Genomic DNA, 11585 nt, shown 5'->3' with positions numbered 1-11585 from the left:
TCATGTGGTGTTAAACGCTGTGGGACTGAGCTACAGGCAGTGAGGCCTGCTACAGCTATACGGCCTGAGGACAGCAGAATGCATTCTGCACAACATTGTGCAATAGTATTACATAACCGTATGTCTCACAACTGTTGCAATATTGACATCCCCACCATGAAAGGTGGGCAGTATATGTGCCTATATGTGCAGCTATATGTACAGCAATGGATGTTTACATGTATGTGTATATATACATGTATATATATGTAACACAAACAAACCAAAGGTAACCAAGTAAAAATAAGTCAAGCCACAGTGTAGTGAAGAAAACAATAAGCCAAGTGAAACCTTTTTACGCGTTTCGTTCACATTTAATACTTCATGAACTTCATCAGAAAAGGTATATATATGTGTGTATATATATATATATATATATATATATATTTAGATATATATGGACAAATATACATATATATGGATATATATGGATATATATATAGATATATATGGCTATATGTAGATATATATAGATATATATAGATATGTATGGATATGTATGGATATATATATATATATATATATATATATATATATATATATATATATATAGAGAGAGAGAGAGGGGGGAGACACAGGGTCATATGTACTGCAACAGGTGCCTGTTGTCCAAGGCATGGACTGAACACCAGTGTTGATACTGCAGTGCCATACCCGATTCTAAAACACCTTATGCAGTAACTGCCACATAGGTGGTAGCCTGCCTAACACTGAAGGTAGTGTATAGGAGCTAGCAAGTTAGGCTGGTGCACGGCAAGAGCACTTGTTAGATCCAAAATCAGAAAAAAAGGCCAGCACCAAGGAAGGTTCAAAAGTAGTTTAATAAAACTGAAACTAGACCGGTTTCAGCAGCAAGGCTTTCCTCAGTAGTATAGTCAGCAAAAAGCACTTAGTCATCATCTTATATAATGTTCTTTAAGGCATCTATATGACATCACTTCCTGATAAGTCAAAAATGCAAACAAGGCAAAAGTAATTGAAAAATACAATCAGGCAAAAGTAATTGAAAAATACATAGTTCAGTAAACAAAAAAGTCGTTTTCTTTTTTATACTGGATTTCTGAGTACTGTTGTAGCACAATACAACATTGCTATTTTTTCAAGGACATTTCATGTATGGGTGCTCAGTTTGTAATATGTGCATAATTTTTTTTTCATTTGATTATGATGAACTAGCCATTGTTATATACACTAGGTTGATACAATATTATTGCTTATATCTGTTCATTCCTATGTTCCTACTGAATCATGTTTTGTTTCACATTTGAGTCAATATTGGTCACATATTTTGAGGGCTTTTGTTTGCCCAGTGTTGCACTCAGGCCTTCTTTTAGAATAACTGCTGGGCATACAGTGCTGACAATAATCATCTGTACATTTATACCTTTGATAACAATTTCATCTGAGGACTGTATTGAACAATTATTGATTTCTTAATATTGTTATCTGATTTAAATAAGGTGCATAAGTGTGTCTGGCTTAAATTCATTACATATTGGTATACTCCATATAGATTTAGCCACCTCTGAACAACTGTAGGTTGTGCATTACTCAGAACATTGCATTTAGACATTACAGGCCTTTGACTTTTTGGTCTGTATAGCATTTTGCCTAGGTGCTAGGGTTAATTATTCCCCTATATATAGGGTTACATTTGCCATTTATTCTGGCTTCAACTTTGTGACTCTGATTGTGATTTTCTGTTTTGGACTTATTCGTGATTTGCCATTCAACCCTTAAGAATAAAAGAATCCTTTCAGGGTTCATTTTATTTATTTTATATCTTCTTCCTCCGGTTCATTGCAACTTATTGTCATTGATCTCAGTAAATTGTTATCTGGTTTATGCTCCGACAAGGATGACTTAAAAATTTTTGGCATAGGAACTGAACATACAGAAAAGGTGGATTTGGTAATCATGGATCCAGTTGACGGTTGTAAAACTTATTCTTTCAATTAGGTAAACAAATTAAGATGCTTAGAACAAACATTTGGCACAGTAAATTGTTTAAAGCTTACCAAATACAGAATATATCCCTAGAGGATTGAGATGTAAAATCCAACCACTAGTGGGCACACCGGATGAAACTCTGTTGAAAGATTGGCAACAAGCACAACAGGAGGCTGCCATGATTAGAGTTAATATTTTGGCCTCTTTCTATGAGAGAACAATACAGAGTAATATTATTGAAGTAGAAAACATGTAACAACCTGAAACGGTTTGAACATGAGGCTAGTTTTCAGGGTTGTCTTGGCAAATTATCTAAAGAAATCTCTATTTTGGAAAATAACCTTAAGAAAAAGAAATTGCATAAATTTGCCGGGATAAGGAAGACTATGATAGGGCAAACAATTTGATTCACAAAGGGGTGTGAGGTTTGCTCATGGTACCAAGAATGCTTCATTTATACACAAAAAGACCAAGGTCTATTTTAAAAAGACTGGGCCTAGCTTTATTACCTCTGGTGAGGATTCTTCGACTACTGATACTGAGACACCTAATATTGGTGATTCTCCAAATGCTAAAAGGTCAAGGACTGAGGTCCCTTTAGGGGAAAAACACAGGGCAGGAAGGAAACACAGAGGTCAAAACTTAGAAGAGCTCTTCATGTCGATAGTGAAGTAAATCATTCATGTACTAATGTTTTAAATATTTCAAGTCATATTTTGACTGATGATCAATATTCCTCTTAATAAAGGCCTTGGTTTCATACCTGGTTTTTCACTGATGAAAGTATTTTGGTTTCTGATACAATGGATTTTTGTAGGAAAATTAACTTGAAATTATTTTTTCAACAACAAGATCAAACTGACAATGCTCAAAGATCATCTGATTTTAGATTTCACAAATCTACATTTAACCCTCCCATGGATAAACATGTTGCTGTTTTCCAGCAGGCGGTTATAAAGGATATACACTTCAATTTGGGTTCTGTTGACACTATAAAGCATAACATGTCTAGGAAGGAACAAATAGCACTCACACAACTCAGAAATAATACGGATATTGTTATTATTTCTGCCGACAAAAGGGTGTGCCGTGGTGGTGATGGATACTGAGTATTATGTGAATGAAGGTCTTAGACAACTTTCCAACCATCATCATTACATGAAGATGGAGATTGATCCTACTCCAGGTTTTGCCTTGAAATTAATGAATTTTTGAAAAGGCTGTAGAATCTGGAATTATCTCTGATAAAACCAAAACTCACTTGTCGGTTAAGGATCCTACTAAACAACAACTTTATCTACTTCCTAAGATTCATAAGTCCATTGATCAGCCACCAGGCAGACCGATTGTAGCTGGCATTGGGTCACTCACTGAACCCTTGTCTGTTTTTCTAACTGAAAATTGAAACCACTGTTAACATGTGTTAGAGCAAGAATCAAGGACACGACTGAATTTTTGCATATCTAATCCGACTATCAATTGGACCCTGAATGGCTTATGTGTACCCTTGATGTATCGTCGCTTTATACCAGCATCCCTCATCGGGCGGTGATTAGTGCCTTGGAATACTGGCTAAATAAAACCAATTTATACCCCAGGGATGAACACCTTATTGTTGTGTATGGCTGAACACATTCTAACTAAAAATGTTTTTTATTTCCAACAAAACTGCTATTGGCAACTACAGGGTACGGCTATGGGTGCATCCTTTGCACCCATTTATGCTGATCTTTTTATGGGCTACATGGAAGATATGATTTTATATGATGCTTTGCACAACATATATCTACCTGAGATTGATATATGGAGAAGATACCTGGACGACTGTTGGCTTATATGGAAAGGAGGTGAGGAATACCTCCAGGAATTTATTCAACATTTGAATGGGAACATCTGGGGTATCGAATTCACTGTGGAATATAATAGGAGTGCAATCAGTTATTTGGATGTCAATTTAATTCGACAGGAGGATAACACTCTTAGAACGTCCGCATACAGAAAATTCTCACAATATAATACCCTTCTACATGCTGATAGTTTTCATCCGAAACATATTATTCGAACATACCGAAATCACAGTTTGTGCAGATGAAAAGGATTTGTTCCTCAGTGGATGATCTTCAGAGTCATCAAATGGATCTAACCAAGACATTTTTGTCCAGAGGTTATTCCACTGCACTATTGAGTCAGCAGTCCAATTTAGTAATGCTAAATCCAGGGATCTCTTCTCCAATACAATACTAAAACTCATAATGAGGAATCAGATGTATGTAGATTTGTCACCACTTATGGCAGGAATAGTGCCAATTTCGTAAATATTATTAATACTCATTGGAATATATTGAATTCTCATCCATTGTTGGAAGATTATCTCGGAGAACGATGTTATTTTTCCTATAGGAAAGGCAAAACTTTAGGTAATTTATTTTCACACTAAAAAAACCAGGGTCATGGATCACACTCCAACTCAAAGAACACTTACTGGAGATAAACTTTCAGGCATTTATCCATGTGGACATTGCAGTTTTTGTAACTATATTTTCAAAACTACTTCTTTCACTAGTAGGAACACTGGACAAATATACAACAGTTTTCTGGTAACTGCAGTTCAGACTGGATTATTTATCTTGCCACATGTACATGTCATGCATTTTATATTGGCCAAACGTCTAGACAGTTTCGTGTCAGGATCTCTGAACACCTTGGTGACATTAGAAACAGAAGATTAACTAATGCACTATATAGACATGTTATCAAACATCCCACTGCCAAATTTACATTCACCATCATTGATCATATCATAGGGAATCGCTTTTAAAACAGGTTGGCATGATATCCTAAATACCAAAGAAAAAGGTGGATCATTAAACTTGGGGGCTTTTCCCTCCTGGATTAAATGATAAATTATAATTTGTAATTAACCAATACTTGCATTACGATATGTACTTATTTCTTATCAGGTTGCATTGCTTAGGTTTTTGCATTTCAGCTCATTTTAGGATACTGTGGCTGGTATTCAACACCAGAATTCTTATAACCTGACTTTTGTTTCGGTTTATTTTTGGGCATTTACCCTTTATTGTATGTTTTTTATTAAGTTTGTTTATTATCATTGATATACCAGTATACTGTGTCTCTTTGGATTTTTTCATTATAATCTGGAGATATGCATGCAACTCAGGCAAACTTTTTTGTTTACTGAACTATGTATTTTTCAATTACTTTTGCCTGATTGTATTTTTCAATTACTTTTGCCTTGTTTGCATTTTTGACTTATCAGGAAGTGATGTCATATAGATGCCTTAAAGAACATTATATAAGATGATGACTAAGTGCTTTTTGCTGACTATACTACTGAGGAAAGCCTTGCTGCTGAAACCGGTCTAGTTTCAGTTTTATTAAACTACTTTTGAACCTTCCTTGGTGCTGGCCTTTTTTTCTGATTTTGGATCTAACACTGAAGGTGTCAGAAGGGTACACGGGACACAGGTGGACAGTAGGCTCCCCTTTGATAATCACAGTGCTACAGTAGTCATGTAATCTGTCTATGTGGTACGTGTCATCTAGGGAAATATAGTTCGGTGTTCCCCTCTACTCATCACAATGCCCCATGTGGTATGTACCTCACATGACAACTACAGCAAGTGGAAAGACTACAACAGACATACCTAACAAAGAGTAATACTGCCCTCAAACACATGCCCTATGCAAACTGACTCACTAAACCACAGCTAGAGTGCGTTGCATACCACCCACCCAGAGGTTACCACTGCCAGACATACAGAGGTATGTCACACCCACAGCAGTCGGCCAACCACCATGACAACACCTCACAATCCCTCCAGGCTACATGACCTAGGGCCCTAATCCTTGTCACCTCACTAAACAGCACATGCTGGAGGTACAGGTTCCTATCCACAAATATGCCATACTCTGGACTAAAACCACCTAGCATGGACAAATAAGGCTCCTCATTAGCAGATGTCATACATACCCCTGATGATTGTTTTGGAGATAGGTAATATGCCCTGGGAGTCACCTCTGTGTATCTGGTTGACAGGAGCAAGTGAAATCACATTACATGTATGTCAAAGGCCAGGGTAGCATATGGCTAGGCTGGTCTGGGCCCTAGGGCCAATAGTGTATTACCTACCTATGACACAATGCACACACACATGTACTCAGTGCAATACCTGCTATGTGAGGTGGAATGAGTGTGACAGTGACTGTGTGCAAGGTTTGTAAAGGTGTGATAGCTTAGTGTGAGGTTGTGTCTGTCATGGTAGTTTGTGTCCTAGGTGTGAGGCCAGAGAAAGATGTGTCAGTTATTGGGATGCAGACATAGTAGGATGGCATATGTCGTAATGTAGTTCCTTGTGTATGACTGTGGTGTCCCATTGTAAGCTGAAGCAATACATGTATGCTCAGTAAGTGGTACTGCTGGTGACTCCAGCTCACATATGAACTGTTGTACTACCTGAAGCTGTAGGCATAAACAGCACAGTATAGTGTATGTTCACAGTCCCTGGTAACACTGTCTTGTGTGTTTCCTGCAGTCTGCACAGATTACATACCACAGGCACAGGTATCTGTAGGGGCACACAGTACAATAAGGTACACAGGTAATGCTCATCTGTGTTGGCATACATCTGTGTGTGGTATGTATGTCTGATGTGTGTGTAAATGATGCCTGTACCATGCCCACAATCATGTGTGTTACAAGGTATGTGTGTGTACCTAGCAACATGTATACTCTGTTAAAGCAGTATGCCAGCTATATTAACAACTGTGCACATATGTTAGGTAGGGGTATGGCATCACAGACTAGGGTGGTTTACTGGTAATACTGTAAATGTAGATGACATTCATTGCATTGGATGACATATTTCTTCATGCGTTAGCTTGATATATACCCCCGGGGCGAGGTTGTGCATTGTATCCCAAACAGTGTGCCGACTGCTGGTGTATACTGGTTTGTTATATGGAGTGTGGCAGGCACTGTCAGCCAGTTGTGGTCTGAGCACTGATATGTGGTATGGAATGTGTGTATCCTCTGATAGAAAGATAGATGCTATATATGGCAGTTAAGTGATATCTGTACTTCATAATGTTAAGTGTGCCACATGACATGCTCACACATATCGTTTAATTGTCTTCCAGGGTTATGGCTCATCAACGTAATCCATCATATTCAGCTGCAGCGGAGCAGGAAATTCTGAACAGCCTGGTGCAGCACTATAACCTGCTTTTTTCCAGGGCCAGCCAGCACCAGCATGACCGTACTGCACTGTGGCAAGACCTTGTTCACCGGGTAAATGACATAGGCATGCATAACCGGACATATGAGCAGGTACGCCATCACTGCAGTGATTTAATTAGGCATGTCCGGTGGCGTGTGTCTGATATCCATAGGCAACAGCTTGCCATAGGTGGTGGGGTGGCCATACACCCCCCCCCCTCACCAGAGTGGAGGAGCTGCTCCTAAGTGTGGTGGCTCCTGGCCTACAGCAGCAACAGCATCAGACATGTGTCATCATGGAGGCCAGAGCCACCCAGCAGGATGACATGGAGCGTGCAGGTAATACGCCCTAGCTGTAGACTACCGTTACCTGTATTGTTAGAATATGCATATGTGAGATGTGTACTGTGTGCTTAGCAGTTGTGCTGCCTAACGTGTGCAATACTGATATTTGGAATATTATCCGTGCACCTGTAACTGTTGACTGTTGTTCCACTGTCGTTTAGCACACTCACAGTAGCAATGCCACAGTTGTGGCCACTGACAAACTGTGTCATATTCTTGTAGGTCTCTCTGGTGTGACAGCAGGGCAGACGATACATGCTGGTGAGTGTGTTAACACTTTAATATTGGTAATGAAATGTGCATGTCATAGGTGAGGTGTAGGCCATGTACACGTATCACACCTATGCATAATGCATGCTGTGCATGTTTGCTGTGAGACATCAATCATCTCAGTAAAGTCAGTAGCTGCCTCAATCACATGCAATGCACAGGGCAGCAGACACAATTGTGGCAACACTGTACTGTACATTTGATATGCATAGTTGCTACAGCTGTACACAACAGAACACGTTTATCATACACAGTACACAAAAACATGCTACATTTGGCATTACCACACACCCACTGTAAGGTCACACTTCATTACCCCACATGTCATGCACACACACATGATGTACCTCAGGGGTAGAGGCCTATCATGGGGCTGTGCAACACTCTGCAACACATAACACAGTCATGTTAGGCAATGCTCCCTATTGGGCACCTTACACACCCATGTACAAGGTGGCTGTGTAATTGTGAACGTAGCCACGGCACTGCAGTTCAGGTACAGCATGCTAGGCGGTGGTCTTACACACATTAGTAGCTGTGAGTGACCACAAGATGCATGTTGATGATGGCACAGGGTACCACACTCCATTCAGTTACAGTGACCACAGTACTACTCATAGCAGTCATTGCTTTGCACCTCAATGTTGTGTGTGTGCAAACATATGCACATATACACAATATGCATAGCTGTCACCATCCAAACAGTCACCATCCAAACAAAGTGTCACATATATGTCCTGGAATGCTAGTGGGTGTATAGGTCACTTGACACACATTGGGTATGTATGGTGTTCAGTGTTGCAACCATGTAGCATGCCATGCCATGTCTAGCACCGACATATCTGCAATATGTCCCACACTCACCATAACCACTGTACACTGGCCATGTCGAGCATTGGGATTTCTTCACGTCAACATGCACCACACATCCCATGTCTGTACATAGCATGCATGTGCTGCAGCCGTGCCCACTATTATCTGATATGGACACAGACACTGTACTCAGACATGGATACCTATGTGTCACACAGATAACACATGCAGCCATGGCATGTATACTTGTGAGTGATGGTGCACAGGGCATTGCAGAGCTGATAATACCTGCACAGCAATGTTGTGTCCATGTACACATTGTGTTCCAGGGTGTAGCCAATCACTGAACAATTACACAGTTGCATCAAAGCCATGTATACTGCCATTTAATAGGGGCGTCTACACTTGCACTGCATGGTCTTGTGCAACACATATTCTGCATGCTGACACGTGTGTGGTGACTGTTTACCTTGTGATACTGACACCCACCTTCACCCACTATAGAGTATGTGTTGGATTGCTTATATGTGTGTGTATGTGCTGTAGTGAGGAGTGTATTAGTGTTCATGTGTGCATGTGTTCATGTGTGCATGTGTGCATGAGTGCTTGTGTGCATGTGTTCATGTGTGCATGTGTGCATGTGCAGACTGTAAATTGTGTTTCCTGTCTTCCTCCCACAGGTGCTGAGTTAGGGGTTGGCGAAAGCAGCAGGCAACCTGAAGCCACTGCCACGAATAGTGGTGATGATGAGACATGTATTTTGGCACAGGAAGGTTTGACAGGGACTGTCTTTGGTCCGCCAGTCGACAGTACACAGCGTTCAACCCCATCTATGCGCACACTTATACTGTCAATACATCCCACACCACCAATGGCCATAGGCGAGGGACAGCATACAGTTGGCATTGACCAGGAGAGTGTGGTACCCATGGCACTTGCATCCCCTCACTGCAGCCATAGCCATATTCCTGGAACGGTACCACATAGGCGGAGGTCCAGGGGTTCTCGGGGGAGCACCGCTGGTCGTATTGCCCCTGGCAGGCATGCCCTCACAGGTCTTATGATGTCCAGTATGTTCCGGGCTGTAATGCAGGCTCAGGCACGTATGGAATAGTACACCAGGCAGGGGCTTAGGGCGCAGAGGGCACATTACACCGCTATCAATGACAGCATCCGTGACCTTGCCAGTGTCATCCAGATTTACACTGAGGTCATTGACAGACGTTGGGTGGAGACATTAGATGCCCTCCACAACATGTCTTCCATGAGACAGGACCATGCGGGACAGTTGTGTCGTCGATGTGGATGCATGTCAGCAACAGCTGGCAGTGGTCGTGGATGGCCCACAGTTCACAGCCGCTCCTGTAGTGGCAATACCAGCCCCAGCAATGCTGGGGCTGGCCTATTCATTGACCGTCCCAGTAGGCCACATGCACGTTGCTCTGGCCAGTCCCAGCAGGGACATGAGTCCAGTCGTCATACCTCTGCCTCTGATGACAGTACCCAGTCAGGGTTGGTACCCGATACTGTCCGTAGCACCCCTGCCAGGCACAGGTACTGTGTCCATGGCTGGAGACAGTGATCTGTACAGCCTAGCAGGTACAGTCTGTGGCTGTCCCACAAACTACCGTATATGGCACCACATGGTGGAGCTGTGTTCATGCAGACACACACACACACACATTAACCAAACAACTAGGGCTCACACATACACACACACATTACATCAACATTGGCCCATGCTGTACTGTTGTCCCTCACACACACACACACACACACACACACACACACACACACACACACACACACAGACATGTCGACTGGATGGGTTAATGTCAGGCTCTGGCAAACAACAAAACGCCCTGTACGTATGATAATACCTGTGTCACCTCCTGTCATCTGCAACATTGATGGAGGAACAAGCTAACATGGTGCTGATGCACAGTGTGACACTACAGCAGTGTAGCAATAATAGCAAGTTGTCAACAAGGAAGTGTAACGACATCCTTGAAGGTATATCTGAGCAGACATTATGCATCAAAGCTCTGATTGTCAATGTAGCATTGTTTACACCACTGTTAGGTCTGAGTATGTATTATCCACCCATGTGCCACTTGGCTGAAGTGTAATGTGTTGCCAGCATGTGTTAGTGAGTGGACAGTACGTGTGTGATGTGTGCAGTACAGTTTAGCAAGTGTACATCTGTGAACATGGTGGGTGCGCACTGTCTGCATGTACATGCATAGTGGACACATGGGACATGTGGCATACCCTGTTGTACACATTGTTAACATCTCGTAGTATCTTTCATTGGCCAGTATGCATTCTACTACTGTTATGTACTAACATGGGTAGACGTGTGTATGAGATGGGTTGACACTATGCTGTGGGTGTTACCATTATTATCTGTCAATGATTTGTGGGCTGGTAGTATACACAACCTCAACAGCATGACTATAAGCAAACATTGGATGATGTCCTGACAAATGACACACAGTCGTAGGGAACTCAGTAACAACTGGATCCTTCTGGTGCTACACTATAACACTAACCAGTGGGAATGACCACCACCCATTCTTGTGACCACACCTGTTTGGCATATAGCCCCCTTAGGTACATGCAGACACACTAGGGATGTGTCCATCCAAATCTGGAAATGCATGCATTGGCCTACAATGCATTCCCTGGATGGGACGCATATCCTACACAAGGGCATCATACAGACAGCTACCTGTTGCCTGATACATGCTGTATAGCAGTAATACAACTATGGCATAGTCATCCTCATGTACTATACATACTATCCCGTCAGTACCACATAGGCGGTAGCCCTCAACATGTATGTTGGGTACCAATGTGTACATAGAGCCTCATGTTATGGCATGTGTCCCTTGGTATCCACATATCCATAGGTATTGTGGAGTCCCAA

The sequence above is a fragment of the Protopterus annectens genome, chromosome 7.part0, assembly GCF_019279795.1.
Source record: "Protopterus annectens isolate FY-2018-M chromosome 7.part0, PAN1.0, whole genome shotgun sequence".
Taxonomy (NCBI): domain Eukaryota; kingdom Metazoa; phylum Chordata; order Ceratodontiformes; family Protopteridae; genus Protopterus; species Protopterus annectens.
Note: the sequence above shows the minus strand (reverse complement) of the source record.